Genomic DNA, 12,891 nt, shown 5'->3' with positions numbered 1-12,891 from the left:
ACATGCACACGTATGTTTATTGCGGCACTATTCACAATAGCAAAGAGTTGGAACCAACCCAAATGTCCAACAACGATAGACTGGATTAAGAAAATGTGGCACATATACACCATGGAATACTATGCAGCCATAAAAAATGATGAGTTCGTGTCCTTTGTAGGGACATGGATGAAACTGGAAAACATCATTCTCAGTAAACTATCGCAAGGACAAAAAGCCAAACACCGCATGTTCTCACTCATAGGTGGGAATTGAACAATGAGAACTCATGGACACAGGAAGGGGAACACCACGCTCCGGGGACTGTTGTGGGGTGGGGGGAGGGGGGAGGGACAGCATTAGGAGATACACCTAATGCTAAATGACGAGTTAATGGGTGCAGGAAATCAACATGGCACATGGATACATATGTAACAAACCTGCACATTGTGCACATGTACCCTAAAACCCTAAAGTATAATAAAAAAAAAAAAAAAGAAAAAAAAAAATCAGCTCAAGCTTCAGGACAGAGTGTCAAGGAGCCAACTTTACATTGAAAGGCTCCATGCCTGCACAAGCATCCAGTTGCTATCCAAGCACAGTACCTCCTAGCTTTTAATCCTTTTATCATACTCCACCTCACATAGTACTAGCCCGGCCATCGCAGTTAATAACCCCTGTGTTGAGACTCTAGGAAACAAGCCAAATTTCCATCAGTATATTTTGTTTTAGAAAGGAGATGTTGCAAAAATTAAACATTTCATTTTCTTGCATCCTTGTTTAAAAGAATACTATTATCCCCATTCCCTGATCTTGTCTTATTTTTTATTAGAATTTACATATCTTGGAGGAAAAATGCCAGAATAGACATGTTAACTAGTTCTGCACCTAATATAAACACAATGAGAGCCAAGGAAAAGAATATATGTATTATGTATATATACCTAAAATGAAAAACTCTTCTTTTCCATTTACAATATAATGGATTGAAGCTTAACGTCAATATTCGTAGTCAAATATCACATCTGCATGAAAAAGAGAATTATCTTAGTTTCGTAAGAATCAAGGGCCACTAATAAGCTAAAATGCTGATTAACCTTATAATGTTTGCATATCACAACTCAAAAAGAATGGTCCGAAAATGATTTCTTCTAATTTCAAACCATGAAGCATAATCATGCTTTGCAAAGCACAGAAAACTCATCTTTTGTCCCCATAAAAGTGAACTCCAAGGATAAGGAGTAGGGGGAGGTTGAATGTTATAAAGATAGACCTGCTGGAGAGAACAAATAAAAATTAGCTTAGACTGAGAGTCCATAAGAAATAATTATTTTAAAAATGTAACAGAATTCATTGTAGACTCTGGATATTAGCCCTTTGTCAGATGAGTAGGTTGCAAAAATTTTCTCCCATTCTGTAGGTTGCCTGTTCACTCTGATGGTAGTTTCTTTTGCTGTGCAGAAGCTCTTTAGTTTAATTAGATCCCATTTGTCAATTTTGGCTTTTGTTGCCATTGCTTTTGGTGTTTTAGACATGAAGTCCTTGCCCATGCCTATGTCGTGAATGGTATTGCCTAGGTTTTCTTCTAGGGTTTTTATGGTTTTAGGTCTAACATGTAAGTCTTTAATCCATCTTGAATTAATTTTTGTATAAGGTGTAAGGAAGGGATCCAGTTTCAGCTTTCTACATATGGCTAGCCAGTTTTCCCAGCACCATTTATTAAATAGGGAATCCTTTCCCCATTTCTTGTTTTTGTCAGGTTTGTCAAAGATCAGATAGTTGTAGATATGTGGCATTATTTCTGAGGGCTCTGTTCTGTTCCATTGGTCTATATCTCTGTTTTGGTACCAGTACCATGCTGTTTTGGTTACTGTAGCCTTGTAGTATAGTTTGAAGTCAGGTAGCATGATGCCTCCAGCTTTGTTCTTTTGGCTTAGGATTGACTTGGCAATGCAGGCTCTGTTTTGGTTCCATATGAACTTTAAAGTAGTTTTTTCCAATTCTGTGAAGAAAGTCAATGGTAGCTTGATGGGGATGGCATTGAATCTACAAATTACCTTGGGCAGTATGGCCATACAAGTGGGCGAAGGATATGAACAGACACTTCTCAAAAGAAGACATTTACGCAGCCAAAAGACACATGAAAAAATGCTCATCATCACTGGCCGTTACAGAAATGCAAATCAAAACCACAATGAGATACCATCTCACACCAGTTAGAATGGTGATCATTAAAAAGTCGGGAAACAACAGGTGCTGGAGAGGATGTGGAGAAAGAGGCACACTTTTACACTGTTGATGGGACTGTAAACTAGTTCAACCATTGTGGAAGTCAGTGTGGCGATTCCTCAGGGATCCAGAACTAGAAATACCACTTGACCCAGCCATCCCATTACTGAGTATATACCCAAAGGATTATAAATCATGCTGCTATAAAGACACATGCAGATGTATGTTTATTGTGGCATTATTCACAATAGCAAAGACATTTGGAACCAACCCAAATGTCCAACAATGATAGACTGGATTAAGAAAATGTGGCACATATACATCATGGAATACTATGCAGCCATAAAAAATGATGAGTTCATGTCCTTTGTAGGGACATGGATGAAGCTGGAAACCATCATTCTTAGCAAACTATTGCAAGGACAACAAAACCAAACACCGCACGTTCTCACTCATAGGTGGGAATTGAAGAATGGGAACACATGGACACAGGAAGGGGGACATCACACACCGGGGACTGTTGTGGGGTTGGAGGAGGGGGGAGGGATAGCATAAGGAGAGATACCTAATGTTAAATGATGAGTTAATGGGTGCAGCACACCAACATGGCACATGTATACATATGTAACAAACCTGCACGTTGTGCACACGTACCCTAAAACTTAAAGTATAATAAATTAAAAAACATAACAGAAAGACAAAGTAATTTTTAAAACTTAATAGATACCACAAAGGAGAATGAATAGTTTAGTTGTCCTCTCTCTAAATGCAATCAACTAAAATAAAAGAACATCATTAAAAAAAGACTGTTCACTTTCTTCATCAATGGACATTGTGACATTATTGTCATGTTGTGGATTTAGATTTTTAAAGTCAACACTCATGAGGTTGTCCCTGTCTGCCTAATTATTTTGACTTGTCATTAGATTATATTATCATACATTAAATCAATTAAATCTCATCAGTCGACTGTAGCCATGTGTTGAATAATCACAACCTGTGGAAAACCTTAAAAAAAAAATAAAAGTGGACTTTTTTTCTCAATTGTGCATTTTTTGAAAAAACAACAATACAAACAAAAACATGTATTTTAAAATTTAACTTGTATTTATTAGCATAAACAGTATATTTTAATAGGCTATAAATTAGAGCAAGATTAAAGGAAATACAAGCATCAAAGTACCATTCTCACTAAATTATATTTCTCATTAAGTTTTGAATGTTAGCATTGCTTAACTTAACTCAGCCCTTGTTTAACATTTCCATCAATACCTTGGAGATATTCTTATGAATTTTAAGATGGTAAAAATATAAGATGAATCATTAATATGTTGGACCAAATAATCAAGATTGTAAAATATCCTGAAGCAGAAATAATAGCTTAAAACTGACAAGATAATTCAGTGGGGATAAATCTGAAGCACACACTGCACTTTGAGAGGGTGAGTTGATAGCGGTCTGTCTGGCAACAATCAGGAAACTCAGGTGGTGGCCACAAGCATATTGAGCTAACAGTATCTCAGTCATGGGAAAACGTTTTTAAAGATTTTAAGGTTCATTGATAAAAATAAAATAATGCTGTTGATTATGTGAAGTAATACTCCCTTTTTACTCTAAATAAATCCAACGCTTTTTTACTCCCTTTTATTTCCTTCCAGGACACTTGAGGAAAGAGTTTGGAAAAGAGATGGTGGTCAGAAAAGAGCTGTCAGGATTTTCCAGTGTCTAGAAATGTACTGCTTGAAGAGCAGCAGAGTATATTACACTGGAGAAGAGAAGACTGTAAGGGGCTAGATGCTTCATCTGCAAGAAGAGTAGACTTGCCCCAGAGGAATAATCAGGCCAGTGAGAAAGAGCATATGCACATAGATTTGAGCTCAGTAAAGAATAAACCTGAGCAGTCTCACAAGGAAACAGTACTCCCCAGAGGATAAGCTGCCAAATATTGGCAGTGTTCAAGCAGAGGTGCAAGGAACACCTGCCAGGTAAAGAATGGACACCTGCCCTAAGGAGGCCGTGAGATAGATCATCTCCAAAGACACCGTCAACCTCTATGAAAAGGAAGGATGGGCTTATCTTGACCACTATTCAGAGAGAAGAAACTCTTAATGTTTTCCTGTGATATTAGTATTGTTTTCTAGTACAAATTGTATCATCATGCTGCTCTTCAACTGGAACCAAAACAAAAATTTAACATTATATTATACTACTAATGAAATTAATGATTAAGGAAATCTGCCATCCTAAACAGAACCTTTTATGACTTAAAATTTGCCTTCCTGAATTGGAGCTACGCTGTATTGACAACTTCCATTGGAACCCTGGGACATACACCAGGAGGGCATAATAACTAAGATCCCTACCAATACCAACTTTTAGGGGAGAACTCCATACTTTATAGTGTCCTTTGATAATCCATGATGGACTGTTATTTCTACATTTGCCTGTTTTCACATTTATTTTTTACTTTTTGATTCTACAGATGGAAAGTTCCACAAAATTATCATCCACTGTGTAAAACAGTACTTCATTTTATCTGAACTAAAATTACTTTCTCAAGTATGAAATACATAACAATCATAATTTTGTAGACATTTCTAAATAAGACTTTTTTCTCTATTTGCAGGCTAAAGATTGCTATACCCCTCATAATAGTCTCATCATGCCATTTTGGTGGTTCCTTCTGAAACTTTCTTGAATTCCACTAGATTTTGGAGATGTAGCAAGCAAAACCATGATGTATCCTATACATTTTTTTTGTATGTTATATATAAACTGTAAGAACCTTCTTGACAGCTCCCAAGATTTACTTAATCTTTTTAATTGCATAGAGCTACATATATTAGGAAATCTACAATGACTCTAGATTCCTTTGCAGCCTCCTATAATCACACCCTATCAAAGCCAGAATGACTTTAGGAGATTGTGGCCAACATTCTACTTTTCCACAGAGGAGGAATATTTGCCCAAGTGGTAGGGCCTGAAAATAGAAGCCAGAGCGTTTGACCCAGAGCTGAGGGTTATTTCAATCATATCCCTCTGTCTGCTTCACTAAAGATGGGGCAGAACCTACTTTTGACTGCTTTTCTCTAATGCATGACCTTTTATTTGAGTATGCTAAAAATTAGTCTGCCAGTTTTTGCTTACACACATGGCATAATGAGTGCTTTTAATAATTTCTCCCTACCACCTTGACATGAGCAAGTTACTTAATCTCTCTAACCTTTGTTTCCCTCTCTGTAAAGTGGGAATAATAATACAAACCTACCCTTTAAAAGTATGTTGTGAGAAATAAATGAGACGACTTGTTTATCACTATCAGATTCCTGGCACATAGTGTAAACTCTTTAAATTGTTTCCATTACTGATTATGTCATAATTATCGTAAGATGACCTCAAACATTCAATAAAAAACAATTCTGTCTAGGAAAGATTCACTTGGGAAGCTGAAAAGCATAAGCAAGTCTTATACAGACTGCTTATGCAGGCACTGGTTTAGGGTACTATGCACTGCCAGTTTGAATTAGAGGGAGTATCAATCAGAAGCACGTTATTTAGAAAGGTGAAAATATTCTAAAAATGTTGTTTGGTGAACCTAATTTAAAACAGCATGAACTTATTCCACTTAAAAACATCCATACACCATGAAATAGCTAAGTTACATTTTTATTTCAATAATAGCTTGCAAAAGGGGAAAAAGCTATAGCTCAAGCAATCATATACAAAACCTCTCTAAATAACTCTGGAGTTACAAGGTAACCAGGTAGCGTTGGGTGAAAATGAATTCAGGTGTTTGAACTGAAGCTTCCCAAAATGCACCAGGGGCTAGTTTTGACCTGGTGACAGCGAATTTTAAGAATGATTCCACTGTCAATTGCATTTACAGAATTGGCAAGACTGGCCATAGACTGGCTCTCTCCCTAAAAGGGCCTTGAACACAGGGAGAATATCCAGAACAGGACCTTAGAGAAAGCATCAAAATCTGCCATATTTCACACAGAAATGAGAAGCTTAAGTTGGGGACTAAAAGTATTTCCTGATATCACATTTGAGCATAATCTCTGTAACGACTGACAAGCATGGGGAATGGAGAAAAAAAGGCAAATATCAGGTTTTTTTATGCCATTACAGACAAATTTTAGTGCAGCATTGTTTAAAGATGAAAGAAAAAACTAAGTGGTCTGTCAAAGAAGGATTATTTCATCTGTTTTAACTCTATAACAATTTATGAATTTTAATCTCCATAAGTTCCTTCAGTAAACCACAATACAGTAGGACATATTTTAACCTTGTCTTTCTCCCTATTACAACACAGTAATTAAGATCTGGGTTTCAGAGGCAAGCAGGCCGGGATTTGAAGTCCACCTCTGCCACTTACTAGGAACCTCAGCAAGCTGCTTGAGCTCTCTGCACTCCCTCTTTTGTGTATCTAAAAATGGATGTTAACATCCGTCCACAGAGTTGATGTAACAGCAATTGCAAGGAAGGTCCTAATGCATTGCCTAGTATCCAGTGTATGCTCAATCCATCTAGCGTCCTAATTCATTTTAGAATTTAATTACATATTTTATTGTTTTCATAATGCCCAATTGCTATGGTGTATGTTCTTGTTAAAAGTGGCTCTGATAGTAGTTCTGAAGCAGTTGAGGGGCAACAGACACACTCCCCTAGTGGTAGGGGGCTGGGAAATGGAGATAGGGTACATAGTTTGAAAATAAAAAAGCCTCCTATTTCAGATTCTCACAGATTTCTACTGGGGAGAGGGGAGGAGGAGACCCTCCAACCTCAGCCTTCAGCTGAGAAACACTGGCCTTTCTAATGAGAGAGACCTTTTTATTTCCTTCCCATGTATTCCTCACAAGGCCTGGCATACAGCAGAGTCAATAAATCAATCTGAGTTTGTTTCTGTTTAGTAATAAAATATGATTCAGAATCCAGCTAGTTCAGTTCCTTAAAGAAAACAATATTATGTTTTGTGATCAATGCATAATTAAAACAAATTTCCCATTAATTCCCCTGACCTTTACAATTTTAGTCACATAAACCCATTAAAGAAGTTTATTCTCGACTACTGTGTAATGTAACGTATTTTCTCTCAGTGATAAGTATAAACAATAAGTACATTAAAAATGATGAACCTTTATTATAGTCTTCAAAGGTCAGAATCATACAGAGCTATGGACAAGAAATTAGGACAGAAATATGCTTTAAAATGCTTCAAAAGTAATGGTGAGACTTCTGGTCAACATGATGCAGCAAATTCACACCATTATAAAACTCCTCCTGTTCCAAACATGTGATAATTAGAGATGAAACATAAAAAGTAAACATAAAAAGTTTATAGTTTGTCTCCAAGAACCAGATAAACATCTCTGTGGACTAGAAATGCATTAGAATCACAAGCAGTGAGTAAGTCTGAAGTCAGGGAACCTGCAAGGCTCCAGATTTAGAAGCCAGCACTGACTGCTGGGTATTCTGCTCCTACAGGATAAGACAATCTAAAATTGGCTCACTGGAGATAAGGAGACCTAAGCCAGGTTAACTGTAAAGCCAAACAAGGAAGTTGGGCTAATAAGAAGAAGCTAAAAACAAAACTACAATAACAACAACAAAAAACACAACACACTAAGAGGAGCAGTTTTATAAAAATTTAAGCCTGTGAGGGAAAAGTTGACAAAGATATGATTCAGAACCAGGCACAGAATCAAACCACCTGCTCGCTTGGTAACAGAGTATGTGATATCCCCAATATCACCATTGGTAAGGGTGACTGATAGAACATAATAAAACCTGGGTCTGGACTGGAAGTCTTTCAGACCAGATAAAAGTGATCACAAAACCTCAAGGAAAACAAGAGTAAGCCCAGAGAGAGGGGAAAAAAAGGTAATAAAAAGTGAATGTAAAAACATCCCACTCAAAATGAGTCAGCAAACCAAAATTCCAAAACCCATGAAAAGGTATAACACTAAAAATGTCAACAAGAATTAAAGCATATGAATACAAAAAAAATCAAGAAAACACAAACGAGGACAGTAAGAAAGGAAAAGACTGACAAAAGGACTATAGGACTAAAAGAAAACAACTAATGAAATGGCAATAATAAGTCCTCCCCTTCCCAATCATTACATTGAATTTTAATGAATTAATTCCCAATCAAAAGACATAGAGTAGCTGAATGGAAAACAAACAAAATACCCAACTACATGCACTCCACAGGAAACTCACTTTAGACTTAGTGAGACACACAGGGTGAAAGTGAAGGGCTAGCAAAAGGTATTCTAAGCAAATGGTAACCAAAAGAATGCATGGGTGGCTATCCTTAGACAAAACATACTTTAAGTCAAAAACTATCACAAGAGACAAAGAAGGACATATACAACGATTAAAAAGGTCAATCCATCAGGAAGATATAAGAATTATAAATATATATGCATCCAACATCAGAGCACCTAGATTTGTAAAGCAAACATTGACAGAACTGAAGGAAGAAATAGACAGCAATATAGTAATAGTAGGAAACTTCAATACCACACTTTCAATAATGGAGAGGACATCAATATGGAAGATAAGTAAGGAAACAGAGGACATGAATAATACTATAGATCAAACAGACCTAACAGATACATATGGAACATTTCACCCAGCAGTGGCAGAATACACATTCTTCCTAAGTGCCCCCAAATTTTTCTCCAAGGTAGGTAACATGCCAGGTTACAAAAAAAGTCCTAACCAACTTAAGAAGGTAGAAATCATACCAAGTATTTTTTTCTGACCACAGTGGAATGGCACTAGAAATCAATATCAAAAGAAAAACTGAAAAATCTACAGATATATGGAAATTAAAGAACATACCTTTAAACAGCTGTTGTGTCAAAAAAGAAATCTAAAAGGAAATTAGAAATACCTCAATATAAACAAATGAAAACACAGTATATCAAAACTTACAGGCTGCAGTTCACAAATTGGAAAAATTAATACTGTTAAAATGTTCATACTATCCAAAGCAACCTAAAGATTCAATGTCATCTTGTAACTGAACACAGGTCTGGCCACTCACTGCTTGCAGAGTCCAATTAAGAAGAGAGAGGTCTGGTAGAAAGTGACTTTATTAACCAAAACTAGTAATGGGGAAGTGGCCAGATTCCCTATCCAAAGTAACCAACTTTGAATTTCTAGGAAGAAGGTAAGGATTTAAAAAGGGGAGACTTGATGTGGAAGGCAAGCAGGAGTTGCGCTAAGTACTAGATCTGCGTGTCTTGTTTTGGTTGCTATATCGGGTCTTGGTCCACCTGGAGCATGGGCTGGCATCATCTCAACAATGGCCAGGTTGTTGACTAGCTACCTTGAGGTTATCTGAAATTTTGCAGCAGGGTTTCCAGGTTTGGTCTGCCTGTCTCAAGATTAAGTCCCAGAACTTTAAGTAAGCACATAATTAGACACTAGCATACAGTTAGATAATGATGGGAAAGAAAGGGATGTGAAGTCTTATTTTAAGGTTAAGGGGAAAAAGCTTCTGAAGTTGGCTTCAAGGTTACATCTTGAGATTAGGAAGAAAAGAGAAAGGAGAAAAAAAGTTTTAAAATGCATTTTTGAAGCCAAGCTGCTTGGTTACAATCCCTATCAAAATCCCAACAGAAGTTTTTTTTTTTTTTTTTTTTTTTTTTTTACAGGCATAGAAAACACAATTCTAAAATTTATATGGAACCACAAAAGACCACAAATAGCCAAATCAATTATAAGAAAAAACAACAAAGCTGGAAACATCACACTTCCTGATTTCAACATGTCTTACAAAGCTACAGTAATCAAAACATTATGGTACTGACATAATGACAGTCATATAGACCAATAGTAGGAGACAATGGTGATACATTTGAAAAATGTGTCATTTAGGCAATTTCTTTGTTGTGCAAGCACCATAGGATGTACTTAACAAACCTAGATGATATAGCCTACTCCGTTATAATTTTGTGAGACCACTTTCATACATGTGGCCAGTCATTGATCAAAACTGCATTATGTGGCACATGGCATATATACATGTTCTTAGTCAAATATATTTGGAAAATGCTGTACCAATATATCTCACTCTAGAGAAACCCATTGAATGATATTTTATGCAGCATTTCTCAAATGTTATATCCATGCATTCACCAAGAATTTATCAAACCACTCTGTGCTAGCCACCATACTATGTACTGGGGATACAGCAATGAACTTGACAGACAATGGCTCTGTTCTTCTCAACTTACATTCTAATTGAAGGACAGTAGATGTACAAGTTAACAAAAATAATTCCAGAGACTGACACATGCTGTGAAAAAATAAAATCAAATTATATGATAGATAGTGGCAGAGACCTCAACGGCCAGAAAAAGGTCTTTCCAAGAAAGTAAGGTTGGAGTTGAGACTTGAATGATAACAGTTGGCCACATGAAGCTCTGAGAAAGAGAACTATAGCCAAAGGGAGCAGCTGAAGCAAAGTCCACAGGGTCAGAATGAGTTTGAGTGCTGAAGTCTTTCTTCACAAGTTAGATTAAGTGGCGTAGTGACCCAGGAAGCTCCATTTAGGGAATCTTGAGGTACCAGAAATACTAGTTTAATTTGGATTTCAGAATTATGGAGGGGCATGTTAATTTAGAAAATTAAAGAAATAAGTAAACACTCCTAAACAGATTCATCTTGCTGATAATAATTTTCTTTCAATTAGTGAAATGTGATACATTAAATCTAGAAGTCCCAAAAAATATTCAATATAGCAAACTAACATGACAATTATTTTCTAGAATTATTTTTCTAATTATCAAATAATTTTGTTTTGGAAATGAAAGCAATGCAAGTATCCATTTTAGAAGGTCCTATGGAATGGAACTAAAAGGGAAGAGTCATTTTTGAAAAAAAATCTATCTTTCTACTATGGAAAACTGGCAAACAGACGAGTGCTGAAGATGAAATCAAATGGAAGAGGAGCTGGATAACCAGGAAGACATAAGCAGGGATACATCTTTTCACAAAGTTAATTGGAGAACCAGCATCATAGAAAGCGGGCCTGATATGTGCAGTCTGTGATGCTGGTATCATCAACAGGTCAGCATGAAACAGGGATTCATGCATCAACAGGTCATGACCCAGGGATTCTGCAGTGCATGAAATGAGCAGCCACTGCTGAAGGCAAGTCACCTGGAAGTCACTTGAGCTGACTACATTTCACACCATCACTAGTTTTGAACAGAGATCAAACACAGGGGAACCTGAAAGCAAACTAATAGTGTGGAGAACTTGCTTAAGAAAGAGGATATGGTTTAGGAGCAAGAAGAAACCAGTTAATGGAGACTTCGCTCTAAGCATATATGATAAAATGGGGACAGGTGAACAAGTTAATGGGAAGGGTTTTGTTTTAGTAAGAAATGAAACATCATATCATTAAACAGATTATCTTACAGAAATATGTTGTCATTCTTCCAACTTCAAACCTAACTTGAAAGAGGTGCTAAATTGGATATAGGTGCAAAAATAACCATGCTCCTAGGCACTCTTTCATCTTGGAAAAAAAAAAAAACACAGCTCAATCAAATCTGGTATGGAATGGAGTGCTTTGTTTAAATCAATTTCCTGATTAGATAGATTAGATTTTTAAAATATAGTTGTCAATCCTTCTTAAAGATATCAGCTAAGATCAATGGAACACAACAGACAGCCCTGAAGCACATCTGTGTATGTGTATACAAAATAATTAAGTTTGTTGTAAAAGATGCACCAAAATACCAATATACTATCTGCATTATGAAACATCCACAACAATGGAAATTCAAAATGAGAAACCCTCAGTTTCATATTTGCTTCCAACATCCTCATGGATCTCCCCACACCCACTTTTGAGACTACTGTGCTCTCTGCCCCACTGACCCTGGCTGAACAGCAACCATGATCTCCAGGAGAGCAGGGCCCATGGCCATCCTGCTCATCATCCAATCCCTGGTTCCTTAGAGCACTCAACAAGCATTAGTTCCCCCAGAGCTCTTTTCTTCCTAGGGGGCTGACACTGGACATAGGAGATATAAGCTTTTCCTTGAGCTTTAAGCAATCTAATTCTACAGCTTCTGAGGACACTGAAGAGAACTTCACCCGGAGACATGATGACGAGCACTGGGGTGTAAAGTGAGTCCTGTAGCTTCAGCTACTGCTAAAAGTGAAAGGGAGTTTTTTTTTTCATACCCTCTAGGAAGTACAATCCATAAAAAAAAGGAGTTTGAGGTATTTCCCTACTACCCAGGCCACTGGAAGAATTTTTTAAATTGAAAGGAATAAATATGCAAACACTGTAACCTTTTAGAAGTACAACTGTTTAAAAAGAGTATACTAGCAAGCTGCTCAAATATTCTAAAACAATGAGCAGCTTGACATTTTTCAAACCAATATTTTGAAACTCAGATCCACATGTGCACTGGAAATTAATGCCATTTGTTCAACAATGATAGACTTGATTCATATCCACTCTCGTACAGTGGATTATGTTTGCTGATTTCATTAAACCTTCAAAAGGTTAAAGCTGGTTGACATATGACAAACTCCACACCTCCAGAACAGGAAATTTTGTACCAGTCCTTTTTTTTTAATTATTGTTTTTAATAACAAAACTACACTTTAGAAAGAAATGGTAAAGCATAGCACTCTGTTCCTTAC

At 36.7% G+C, this 12,891-nt stretch overlaps 1 protein-coding gene and 1 long non-coding RNA gene across 2 annotated transcripts in view; one reads left to right on the top strand and one right to left on the bottom strand.

Moving 5' to 3' along the window:
* The window catches only part of LOC134737128 (uncharacterized), a 547,208-nt gene extending 541,595 nt beyond the window's left edge, over positions 1-5,613 (top strand). Inside the window, exon 3 of the long non-coding RNA XR_010121721.1 lies at positions 3,867-5,613. This is a non-coding gene — a long non-coding RNA (uncharacterized lncRNA). The remainder of the gene's footprint in view (positions 1-3,866) is intronic.
* CPQ (carboxypeptidase Q) overlaps positions 1-12,891 on the bottom strand; it is a 544,933-nt gene that overhangs the window by 213,690 nt on the left and 318,352 nt on the right. The gene's annotated exons all lie outside the window — the stretch shown is intronic.

The sequence above is a fragment of the Symphalangus syndactylus genome, chromosome 7 (assembly GCF_028878055.3).
Source record: "Symphalangus syndactylus isolate Jambi chromosome 7, NHGRI_mSymSyn1-v2.1_pri, whole genome shotgun sequence".
NCBI classification, from domain to species: Eukaryota; Metazoa; Chordata; class Mammalia; order Primates; family Hylobatidae; genus Symphalangus; species Symphalangus syndactylus.
Note: the sequence above shows the minus strand (reverse complement) of the source record. Positions and strands in the feature narration are given on the sequence as shown.